Source organism: Dermacentor andersoni, chromosome 3, assembly GCF_023375885.2.
Source record: "Dermacentor andersoni chromosome 3, qqDerAnde1_hic_scaffold, whole genome shotgun sequence".
Taxonomy (NCBI): Eukaryota; Metazoa; Arthropoda; class Arachnida; order Ixodida; family Ixodidae; genus Dermacentor; species Dermacentor andersoni.
This window is the reverse complement of record NC_092816.1, coordinates 115,531,698-115,544,820: the sequence shown is the minus strand read 5'-3', so window position 1 is coordinate 115,544,820 and position 13,123 is coordinate 115,531,698. Positions and strand designations below refer to the sequence as shown.

Here is a 13,123-nt window from a genome sequence, read left to right as displayed (position 1 = left end):
TTATAAAGGCCACTTGTCGCAAATTCGCCTGTTGTCATCTTTCAAATGACCAGTAATGGTCACGCGAAAACTGTGTGGCATTTGCTTCGTAAGTTGCCGACGAACGTTTCATTCGTTATAAGGTTACGTCACAAAACAGTGGACGTGCCCAAGTTTCTTAAAGCCACGTTCGGCACGGCTGTCAGCAAGAGTAACACGAAATTCAACAGGAACGAAGTCCTTTAAGACACTCTCGCTCATAGTAGACGACGTAACGTTAGGAAGACAGCGTCCAAAAAGAACTCGTTCACTATAACCGGGCCAATCGTATTTTCGACCATCAATTGAAAATCATTTATGCGGTTTTGCGTGCTAGACCACAGTGTTACTGTGAGGCGCGCCATATTGAAATCTCTCAATTAATCACGACCGCTTGGGGCTTTTTAGCGTGCACCAAATGCACGGCACGCGAGAGTTCTTTTTTTTTTTGCGTTCCGCCTTCATCGAAATGCGGCCGCTGCGCCCGGAAGCGAACCCGAGACCTAGAGCTCAGCAGCGCAACGTCATAGCCACTGGGGTTACTGCGGCGAGCCTTCAGCCCTCGTATGATGAACGCGGGGCACAAGGCCATTGAGTAGCCTGGCGCCCTCTGTTGGTGGTCCCCTTCTGGGCGCTGCAAAGCGGCACGGGGATCGGAGTTCAAAAAATCGAAGCTGACGAGGAAACCTAGCTGTCGATTAGAATTCGAGCGATATATTGAACCAACATATTTTGAAAAATCTGCGCCAAATTTTAGAGATGTGGTGATAAAGGCCTAGGTTCCTGGGTAGTTCGATTATTTCAGTGGGTTACCTTTAAAATTAACGATATGTCCAGGAACCTAGACATGTAACACCACAAATCTGGAATTTGCCATATATGTGTTTGCAGATACATCGTTCTCATTGTCAGTGAAATCTTGAATGATTCTTTATTGATAATTATGAGCTCCCTTTTTCGTTATATATATAAACCTTTTTTCTTTATAGGCGTACCTTTTCAACTCACATTTCCATTCGCTTGTGAAGCACCGTGCGGACAACCCCCGACAGAGAGCGCCATGCGAATAGCGCGCCTAGGGTGGTTCAATGTGGTCCTTGCAGGGATCATGTTTCTAACAGCAAGTAATTGCACTGACTTCGTATTAGTCCAACATGAACGCGATGCCTTGGGCTTTATGTTCTCTCTCTCTCTCTATCTCTCTCTTTCTCTCTCTCGAACGTGCGGTGCAGCGATTTCTGCGTCCAGCTACGCGCTCTGCTCATGCTGGTCTCGTTCGGTTCGCACCTGGGATCCTTCCTGCTTCCCTCGGGCAGCGAGTCCCTGATACGCTTCAATCGCATCCTTGGCAGGTGAGGCCACAGGGCCAGGGAGTATATCTGGCCCAAAATGAACGCTAAATATAATATAGGCTGATCTGTGGTATACTATATTACCCTTCCGCAATGCCGAAAATTCAGTGTCGCCTTAGCGGTAATGGCGAGAGAAATGCGATAGCATTAAGTCGCAACTCTTTGAAGTCCCTGACCCATGAATTAAACTGCGTTCACCACACTGCAAAATGTTGTTCAGGAGCTGAAACCACACACGTACTGCCTTTTCCAGGAGCCAAGTTGAACTGGCGGTGGATACACTTTCTTTCCACTTCACGCTCTTAATGCTAACGCATTGAAAACCCGGTATTACTAAATAAACTTGGCAAGCTAGAAAAAGAAAGACGTGCAGAATAAGACAGTTGACGAATCTGCCGGAATTTTCCTGCGCCTCTGAGCTTTGACGTCATCAATTGGGACGGTGTCTGCTTCAGCCAAGTAAATTTTGTTATCATAAATTTTTTTTCATTATCATTGCATTCTAAAGCAGTCAAAGAGGGAACCTATCAAGTTTCAAGAACTTCTACCTTGCCAAAATGGCCTAAACACAAAAAAAGGTTACTTTAATATCCCGGATTTCACAGTGACGTAGCGGCGCTCGGGTTTCGGCACAAAATTTAAAAAACCAAATTGAATTTTGGCGATCTGCTATTCTAAGAATGAAACTATTATGACTAAATTAACAAATATAAGCAAGAAAACTATCGTATTGGTCTGAAGTGATTTGGTATTTCTCTTGTGTCCCTTTAGATTCTCGACGGTGCCTTTAAACAATTTATTCACGGGAAATAAACATCCGTGTTGGGCACATGATTACATCATTGAGTAACACATCACTGACGTCGTCAGTTTTCGCGCTTTTGTGACGTCGCGAGACAGACAGGTGAAGGGGACGCAGCCCGAAAAAAAATAAAGGTTTCACGAATAACGAGGGCCTAATGGTGAAGATATTGTAGAATTGGAAACTACTTTCTGGCCTTCTGTCTGGCCTTACCATGAGCATAAGCAGCATGTATGCGTAATATCAAATGGAGGAGTTCTCGCAGTTTTCATGAAGTCAACTGAAAGACAACTTAACAGCGTCCGGAATGTTTTATTGTTTTTTTTTTTTCGAATCGTGGTGGGCCGGTGGCAGGAACGGAGTAGGAATAATTTTGAATGGCTTCATCCTGCAGTGCCCCAACTACGCAAGAAGTTCAAGACGCATCCATGCCTGCGCGCACATACACTGAAGTTACATACGCTCCCAGTAATTGCAAAATTGGAAATAAATTAATACGTGGCACCACTTAGCTTATATTTTTTTTTCCTTAAATAATTATCTGTTTACGCTATTACAAGTACAGTCTGCCATCCATCTATTGCCTTCAAGATTAACTGGAACGAAATTTCACTTCGGGTAAACTTGTAATGAATGAATAGTATAGGTATTTACTGCGAGCGCATTATGCGAGAGTGACTCTAATCTTCTTTGTCCGTACAGATAATCATCACCGCGGGTCGTGTCTTCTTCGCTGAGATAGCTCCAGCTCAGCTGGAATAGGGCGGTTCCTCACAAGAGGTGGAGGTTGTTTCTCGTTCCCCCAAGTCCTCTCACAATTTCTCCTACTGAATATCTACTACTTCTTGTAGTGTATCTTCGTGACACCACGTTTCTGGCACGTTCTAGATACACTATAGAACGGGAGATATTAGAAGCTATCTAAATTGCAAAGGCCGAGGACACGTGCATTAGCTGCCCATCAGTGACGCTTACCGAAAAAGAGATAGCTTTTCTAATGAGATAGGGAAGTCGTGATATCACGGTGGTGCTGTTCTAGGTTGTATCTATACAAAATCCTGTTTCTTCAAAAAAACATTTAGTTGGAAGTAGCGCCTTGTCCGTCGTACATGTTCATCTTTTAGTCCGCCTCTTCGTAGCGTTCCTTTCTTCGAGTATGCAAAACCAACTCGCCCACGTCAAGCTTCTGCTGCTTCTTGTAGTGAAGTAGTCTTGGCAAAGCTGCAAGGGCCGGTAATTGACTAATTTGTCTCAGTGGCAGCATATGAATAGTGCTTGAACAGACGACGCGCACACATTGTGGCTAGTTGACATGGCGTGAATCCCAGAAAGTCACCTCCGAGATTTTTTCATCCCCGCGCGAGCAGCCGCAGGCCGCCCACAATCTCGGAGGTCATGCCGAGGTGCCGCGCACGCATCTGAGTTATGCATCCCTTCCGGCGAGGGGAAATGGCGGCAATTTTCTTGTTTAAGCTTCGCCGTCAGAAACGTCATTTATCGTACCTTATCCATTTCTGAAGCGTCCACTCGTATTTCGAAAGTTTTGCACGGATGCTGCCGAGCACCTGCGCTATCGGCTTTTTGTTAGGCCTCTTTTGTTGCAGTTGGCCTTGGAAGACTTGAGCTGAATTCTCGCTCCCAAATGTACCGCCTGTCTCTTAAGCTTTTTTTTTTTTTTTTCTGGAGCTTTCTAACGACGTCTTTAACGACGAATGCCAGTGGAAAAATAAAATTGCGCAGAAGCTCCCTAACGTGACTAGTCGGATAGTGCGTAAGCATTCTTTCCAGTCGCTCATCTTGTACGCATACGGCTTTGACGTTTCCGAATGCGTCTGGGTGTATGATGGCGACGACTGCCCCATTTTCTTTTTCTTTTTTTTTTGCTGAAGTGACTGCAAATAATGCTCCCGCACTATCTGACGGGTTACGCACACCATGGCTCATTTTGTCTAGCATGACGCAATGTGCTGCAATTATTACCTCCCCCTCCCCCACCAATGACCTGTTGCAATTACCCAATTGGTGAATCTAGTTACCGCAACTAATTGTACGGAAGGAAAATAATGTAACAGTATTCTGTCTGAATTTGGGTTAAAACATGTAATATGAATTATTTCTTATTACCCGTAATAATCCTGATTCTAATTGCGACGAATGCTAATCAACCCAGCTTCGTCGTAAATAACGTGAAATAATTATGAATGACTTTAATAAATGTAACGTAAATAATTTAAATTAGGCGTCTTATTCAAGTAACACTTATTTTTTTATTATGCTAAGTAAGGTAACCATAATTATTCCTCATTGGACAAATTATTAATCTATGTTACTTTTATTTAGCCTAACTATTATTAATTACCCTCAATACATCGTGATTACGCCAAAGTAATTTCATCGCAATTATTCTCCATTAGGCTTCCTTAGCCTTCTTAGTCTTATGGTGTCTTATTTGGCGTGATTAATTTCATTGTCCTTATTATTATTATTATTTTATTAACCTTGATTACTCTCATACTTGTTCAGTACTCACTATTGGGGGCGAGGAGTTACAGACTCGCCATCTGTCGGAAGCGCCTCCCTTGCGTAGTATGAGGGATCACGCGGCGTGCTCCCCATAAGGTTCGCTTACGGCGCTCAATAACAACACCACGCGGCAGCCCTCCTGGACATTTATAAAGGTACTCTGAAAACGAGGAAAGTTTTTGACTGTCGATATAGTAATCCTGGGCAGACTGAAAGCACAGAATCGTTTACAGACGCTATCTCTTTACCGAATACGTATAGTGAACGCCAATGCGTGCGGTCGCCGCGATGGAGTCTCCCGAACCGGCTTCTTGCCTGAAAGGTAGGCAAACGCTGAGAGTAAACAATGTGAAATATCTTCTTATAGTAGGCTGCCTGTATGACCAAGTGGAGCGTAACAGAATGAAGCCTCAATGCAACGATCGCACAGGTTCGCAGCGACCGACTGAGCGTCTGCGTGCATGTCCGTGAACCATGTTTTGCTTTCGCTGTGAGCGCGTTTTCGCACCGTGCCGTGAGCTTTAGGCCGCAGCATATGAGCATTTGACAGTACACTAGCAACCATTGTTGCGTGTACGCTATGAGAACTGTTCAAAAATAATTTCGTTATAGAGACTTCGACGCCTACGGCGACTATGACATGCCGTCGCAACGATTCAATCTTTTTTTTTTTCTAAATTCTTGGACGTCTCAATATGATTTCTCAAGCTGCGTCGCACTGAATGTTTACCAGTATTCTGCAGCGTGCGATTTCCCTCTCCTGCTGTATTGTAATCCAGTGCGTTAATTCATAACACAAACATGACCATATGCCATACTCCTTTTAATGTGCGTCTTACCGACCCCTTTCCGTTCCAGTGAACTTGCCAGTATCTAGCATCAACAAGTTCACAGACCAAACCGTCATGACATTAACCGGGCAGCGGGCGCGGGCGAGCGTCTCAGTGCGCGTTTTCTGCTACTCACAGAGCATCGCGCAGTCCCGGCGCCGTAGCAGAAATCTTCCTGGCGTCTTTGCTTGCTGTATACCCGAGTTGTAGCCGATGGCTGTCTGCCGGTTCTATAAGTTTCGCGAGCCAAGCTTCACGCAGCTACTTGTCCTGCAGCTACGTGTGAATAATTCTGACACCGGGCTCCGTTGCGTACGTCCGGCACTGCGGCACCGAGCAGTAGCCTACAACGCTGCACGCCTCCAAAGGCAGCCACTACCGATTATAGTACTTTCAGACGATGTCGCTCAGACACCGAAGGCGGTAAAGCCTCACCACTTAATCAGCACCGCAGCGCAGTTGGGACTTTAAACGTTCGTTTTCAGCTCGCTTGGCGCTTCCGAAGCAGTCGACGCGGCCGCTGTGTCCACGTGAACCCTCATGCCACGTCACGCCGACGGTGGCGCCAGCTTTTCCACTGGTGGAGCTCGCCCCCAATATAGCCATAATCATTAATATCAGTAGTAATACGTTGCGTAGTCATAAGACATTCTCATATATACCCCATAAGACCTCATAGGACCCCCTGTGTACCTATGGAGAGCATCGTGTCACGCGCTACAGGCACACCGACGGACGGCCGGATAGATTTTCGAGGGAAACAACCATAGAATGCTTATGCATAAAAAACATAACCGCATTTCGAGCCTTCCGAAACGGTTACTGCTAGAACTGGCACTCCTTCGATCAGTTCAATGTGCTCCTACTCACGCCTTCAGAATCGCTATAATGTGCTACTTGTGCCGCAGTTATTATTATTATTATTATTATTATTATTATTATTATTATTATTATTATTATTATTATTATTAACTTGGCCCTACTATAAAAAAGTGCTTGTTAAAGTCAGAACAGCCTGTCGGGCAACGCCCGGCAGCCGTTATCACCCTGGAGCTCAACTTGCACGCATAAATAATAAGAATACTGCCAAAATAAACAATGAAGCTGCGAAGGAATGGCAATGTCAGCCATGTTACACGTGTATGATAATAAATAAACAGAAAAAGTGTACGTTGCGTCGACATCACTAGGGTACAGGTCAAAGAAAGACACGCACAATCTACTTCTAGCATTTACCCGAATGTTGCAAGATAATATTTCCTGTGGCGCTTTGTGCGTGCCTGTGTCTTTGTTGCGCCAAACCTTCCTAGCCATTAGCACTATAAATATCTGGATGACGGGACATGCAAGAGCACTGATTACATTTGGCTGAGAAGCGAAACTCTTCTGTGTACATTAGCGTGGATGGAGCCATGAAATCTAAGCTATAGATACCTTATATATATATATATATATATATATATATATATATATATATATATAGATTAGAACCTCAAATATGACTTTGAGATATAAAGATCTTCAAAATAATTGCAAACCTAACAGAGCTACGTGTTTGCAGCCATCTCGACGACAAAAGTGCGCCCTCAGCATTCTTCTGGTTGGTGGCCAACGGTCCCTGCGTGGTCGTGCTTCTGGCACTGAACGTGGCTTACGTGCACTTCTTCTACCTGCGGCGCCTGTGAGCATACATTTGGACTTCTAGTAATTGCTATATTCGAAACTAGGAGACAGTGTTTCAGTATACCTGACGCTACAGTAATTTTCACGCCTGCAAATATTGAAAACCCATAAGGGTATGGCATAGAGTGTAAAAAAGTATGGGCAAATGAAATTCAGCTCCGGTGAATCGGCAGTCACGGTACTTAGCAGGCTGTGTATTGCGCATAACGGATAACACTCAGATAGCACTAGCTCTCTACCACTCTAACAACAGCTTAAGCAGAGAGCCGCAACGTAAACTATAAAGTGAGAGAAATCCAAAAACGTAGTAAGGAAGCCTTGGGGGTCCAGACTGTTTAATAAGACTAGGACAGTTACGAGCAAAGTGCAGGTGCGGCTGGACCACCTCAGCGGTAATCGCAGTACAGCTTCAGATAGTTGTTTGTCCATCAGTGATTATAATTACGCTCACACTAAGTACCATAAGTACGCTAGAGAAATTCGGCTGAAAGAACCGGATGGTCGCATTCGCATATCTCACTATCGGTCGCATTGCTTTCATCACGGGGCGACTTCCTGGAAATATGCAATAAGTAGAGACGAAATGACGCCGCCTAACTGGGGAAAAAAATATAGCCCTTTAACAGTAGGCAGTGCAGCACATGCACGAATACGCAGGTGTGCCCGAATTATCTTTCGAGAGGAAGGTCTCGGCGTTTGATCCAGCGAGCTTAGGGGTCAGCGACGTGTCCTCTTGCATTGTGACGTGTTCGCCTCGGAGCACCGGAGTATTATTTGTAGGCGTACTGTCGAGCTGCACGCTATCCGCTAGAATAGCGTGCAGCTTGACGCCACGCCTACAAAGTGTCCTCTTTTCTGAAATCGCTCGGGTATAACTTATTTTTACGCTCTCGTTACCTCACTCTTCTTTCCGGCTTCTCTTCCAGCCGCATATACACTTCGGACACCTTGCGCCAGCGCCGTGAACTGAGGGCTGTGCTTCGAGTTCAACACAGGAACGAGTCGTGGATATCGTGAGTCGCTTCAGCCTGCTTGAAAAAGCTTCGTGTTTTGGTAGTTGGTGTTCATACGAAATGATTTTCGTGAGAACGCGTTAAGTTTTGGGCGCTGCAAGAAAGGACATCGGGCGCATTAAAATACATCGGGAGGCTTGCAATTTTGAATCAGCATAAAGCATATATTGAGGGCCATCGTAGTGGAGGCCACCAGAATAACTTGAAGCGGGTCATTTTTTTTTATATAGCTCCCTACGCTCAACAAACAAGATCTTTTGCAGTTTGATTCCTACGGACTGTGGCCACCGTGGCCAGAAATCAAATCCGGGGCCTTGTTTGCAGCACCAGAGTGTCATAGAGACTGAGCCATCGCGGCAGATAGAAAGTCAACATATAGCGCTTGTCGGGTACAAATAGACGATATGGAAAAGAACGCAAGCGGGCTTCCCCGCAAAGCTAATTTTCCCCGACCAAGATGGTCGCCTTCCTGTCGGTTGTGCTATAGTTGTGCGTTGAAGCTGAGAAATGCGTTTTGAAACGCTACACGGTGCGGTGAACAAACGGCGGCAGGAATGATGTCGCTGACCCGCATGTTGATCATTCAACAGACCTCTCCCTGTTTCCAAGCAGCGTGACGTCACTGGGAGTGCACCCTCTCATCTACCGCACCTCCGTTAAGCCACCCTACCTCCGTTGTGGGCGCTGGTTCGGGAAAAAAAAATGCCGTTTAGCCGACGGTTCTCTGCATTGGAGCGCTGCCTGTATCTAAGCGGCTACAATCGCAGTGTTTGCACATTGCTATTTTCTTAAGAGGCAGTATCTACGAACTGGGCTTAGATAGCAACCATCGTCGTTTTACTGACACAACAATGTAGCGTTGTTACCAAGTGCATGGCGCTTTTAAGTCAGCATATTGTGATTTCGTAAGAATGCCTATTCCGTAGCTCAAACTGCCACAAAAATTGCTGTTCGAAAGCAAATATTTTACCGCGGAAGATGAGCATTTTTGCCGTGCCAAAACGGCCCTTCGCTTAAATGAGTGGTCGTCGGAAAAACATTTGCAATTCATTGACGTGAATTTACTTAATTCGGGTGCACCTACGCTGCAATCTTAACCAATATACAAGGTTCATTTAGGCTGTAGCCATCAGTCATAGCCGGTGGCGGCGCTTAAATTCTGATGGGGGAGGAATGCAGAAAGAGTCGTTATGGTGCTGTTAGATGCACAGTGAAAAGCCCTGGGCGTTCAAAATTAATCCGCAGCTCTCGCTTACAACGTTTTTCGTTAGCCACTCTGCCGTTTATAAATGTTAAACACCATATTAAAATTAATTTTACATCTTATTCATAGCAGTGCGAATGCACGAAGCGTATGTATATCATACATAATTCGTTGCGCTTTAACTTCGCTGTGTCTGCGGCCTCCTTTTGCTGGTTTTACTTTTAGAAGACCCAGTTGTGCGTGTCCATGTGCATCATCGCATCATAAACTTTGTGTCGTAAAGAGAACTATAAAAACAAGAAATAAACAAGAAAATTCGCTGTTTTCGTTAAAAGCCATGAGATCTCTTATAAGCGCGACAACTTTGGTTGGTCGCCTTTTGTGCAACGCCAGGGGCGAAGCTAAAGACATGCTAGTATCGCATGCATGTTCTTTGTGACGAGGCGTACGCTGTTTCGGAAATGGTGAAAAAAAAATGCAAGGAGCTCATTTACAGTCATATCTGTACGCCGGTAGATTATGCTGAAACAATTTTCTTTTCTCGAAACAGCGCAGATGGCACTGCGATATACGCGCTCACTGATCATCGCGTCTCGCTCGTTCCCACACATGCAAAAATGACGGGCCCTGAAGTTCTGCAGATGCCTGGTCCCCAAGACTGGTCCTGTTGCACGTCAGCGCGTCCATACTTTCGCAGACATGATGCGTTGCTAATCGCGCATTAGGCCACACTCACATCGACACAGCGATGTGGTCCGTTTTCGTACGTTAAGACGAACTCGTACGGTCACCATTTCTTGCAGCACACTTTATCGCGACAGTAAAAACGTGGCGCATTACTGCAGAAAAACCGACGTCGCTGTCCTTCCTCGCACAGTGCGCCACAAACCAACATTGTTGTTCACTTCTGCAAGTAACAAAGCCAGCTTCGCCAGTTTTACATCGCGCAGTTGGCCACACACCGATGTTCACCGGCGCCAAGTGCTGCTATTCTGACTGATGAAAGTGGACATTCTCAAAGAGAAAAAAACTAAAAAAAATAAAGCGTCCGCGTGCCGCACACCCGAATCAAGTCACTGCGCGACGGCACTCTGCAGGGAGCTGGCAACCAGCACGCACGTGCGCCGGTGAAGCTGCACGCGCAGCTTATCAAATTTTAATATTCGAGAAGTTCAAGTTCAGGTTCATTCTTTTACCACACACGTGGAGCATCACATACGTGGTTGGGACGAGGGAAAGAAAGGCTGCATTGAAACAGCTTGACTAGCCCCGTTTCCCCGGTTCACTATGGCAGCACGGCAGTGCTGCCATAGTGAACCACATATCCACAAAACACATATCCATATCCACAGTGAACCACAAAACACATATCCACAGAAAACATATGTTACAAAAAGTGAAATTTAACTATAATCATATTTGCCACAGCACGCTTAAAACAGAAATGTTAGAGAGTGTGCGAACGTTGTCATGAGAAATATTGAAATTATTTAATGTCCTCGGCAAGCGGTTAACTTATTGTTTGAAAGCCATAGTTTGTGCGCGGTCGTGGCACATACCATTGTTCCAAGTGTCTGTTTAGGCGCGAAGAAAGATTTAGTTGCAAGTTAGCTACACTGTGTATATAACCACGATTTTTCACAGTATCAGATCTAAAGGAAAGTAATAAAATGTATTCATATAGCACGTTTAATTAAATTACATTATATTTAACGAATAGTTCTGAAGTATGTGCATTAAATGATAGGTTTGCAAGAGAACGTAGAGCCTTTCTCTTGTAGGATAACAAGAGTATTTATGGATTGCTGTGTTCCGTTACCCCAAATTAGGTTAAAATTACTCAGATGTGATGAAGAGAATGCCTGAAATATCGAAAGCTTTTGAGGAACTGGGGAACAGTTGAATAATTAATGCAACTTAAACGTAAATACATATTTTAAGCCATTTTGGTCGGTGTGTGGACCTCCTTCTTTTAATTATGCATCATTCCGACGAGACGAGCTTCCGTCATACTCTCGACTTCAATAAGGTATTAAGATTGATTATGTAGTAAGGCGGAAAGCGAAGAAATGTCGCAGTATCGTCCGAAAGGCGAAGCATTGATTGGGATAGCAAATTAGTTGACTGCTATACCAAGTAAAGAGAGTAGTTTTATCGGCCGTTTAAATTTGTAAACATCGGCATATTAACTAGCTCAACAAGCATGGCATGAAGCGCACAAGCCAACATGAACACATATCACCCGATGACCGCGAAACCTCGCTGTCGAAACGCTGCAGCGAGGAAACTGGGCCGCAGCTGCGAGCGAATTAACGTTCGTGCAGCCTCTCGCACCAACGCGAATTACGGCACGAAAACACAGCGTAGTGCGGACTCTGTACCCTTCGCAGATGGCTTTCAAGATACAACAGGCCGGCCGGGCCGCCCGGAGTAGAACACGCCGGATCCAGAATACGTGGGAAGTTCGTTCAGTGCACCCTTAGTCTTTTCTTTTTTGTTTAGATTTCATCTAAAAGCGGAAAATATTTGCAAACTTTTTCCACCTACTAAATGGAACTGCGTTTCACGTAAAATCAGAAGACGTATGGAACGCCGTTGAATACATTTTGTGGAACGCAGCATTTTGCGATGAAATAATACATCAAGTCACAAAATATATATAACCGCGTTCCAAACATTTCTTGATTTTATGTAGAACACCATTCGTTTTAAGTGGACATTATTCGAAACATGTTTTTTTTTATATATACTTGAAACCTGAGTGGAATGATCCTTAATGAGCGATATGGCCGTTCCATAACGCTGTTCGCTGGCGCACCTACGCAGGCCCTGGGAAGGCATCATGGCGTTCTTCTTTGTCGTGTTCGTGCTGATCCTTTTTACCCGAGAGCCTGTCTTTTTCCCCGGATGGACCTCGTTCCTGAGCGTACAACGGTACATGCTAACACTTGTTACATTAACCACTCACGTGAGCAAGTAGCCAAATCATAAAGTTATCCCTTGTTTCACGACAGTGAGACCTGACAATAACGCTGTATCAGCCACAAATGTTTACGGAACGCTGTATCTGCGATGAAGCTGGATACAAACAATTACCAAAGCCTCATTTTTACCCAATTTCCATTCTTCATACCAGGTCCGCAGTTGGTTTCGGTGATCGAAGCAAGGCACCCTAAGAAGTCAAGGTCTTTTTAGCCGACAGACGGATTTGGCGTATCTGGCATCTGCGTATCTTGTAACCGTCCTCTAGAAAGAATAGATCAGTTAGGTGACTTGTAGATGTCGTATGAACATGACAATGGTAATAAATTATGTCTCGTCTTGATGATAATACGTACAATAACCAGCAACTAATGATATAATAAAGAATGAATGTCAACTGCCATAAATAGGGTAAGATGTGATTCTCTGCATGAGTGTAGCCCTCTGCCGTGCCACGGCCAAGTGCATCGAAATTAACTGCTACGCCCTCCACCCTATGGCGTGGAGTGTGCGTGTGCGAGGGGATCAGAAAATTAGTTGTGGGAGTTCATAGGGTTTTTTTTTTCTTCTTCTTTGACCTAGGTAGGGCATTAGGCAGTATAATAGCAAGAGCTTGGTGGCGCAACCCACCGCCCCGTTCCAATGGGGACGCTCATAACATCCATCCATCCATCCATCCGAAGTTAAATGTATGTGAATAAATTACAGCGTTTGGA

At 44.9% G+C, this 13,123-nt stretch overlaps 1 protein-coding gene across 1 annotated transcript in view; it reads right to left on the bottom strand.

The window, feature by feature from the left end:
* The window catches only part of LOC126539261 (uncharacterized), a 267,707-nt gene that overhangs the window by 211,454 nt on the left and 43,130 nt on the right, over nucleotides 1-13,123 (bottom strand). The window lies entirely within an intron of this gene.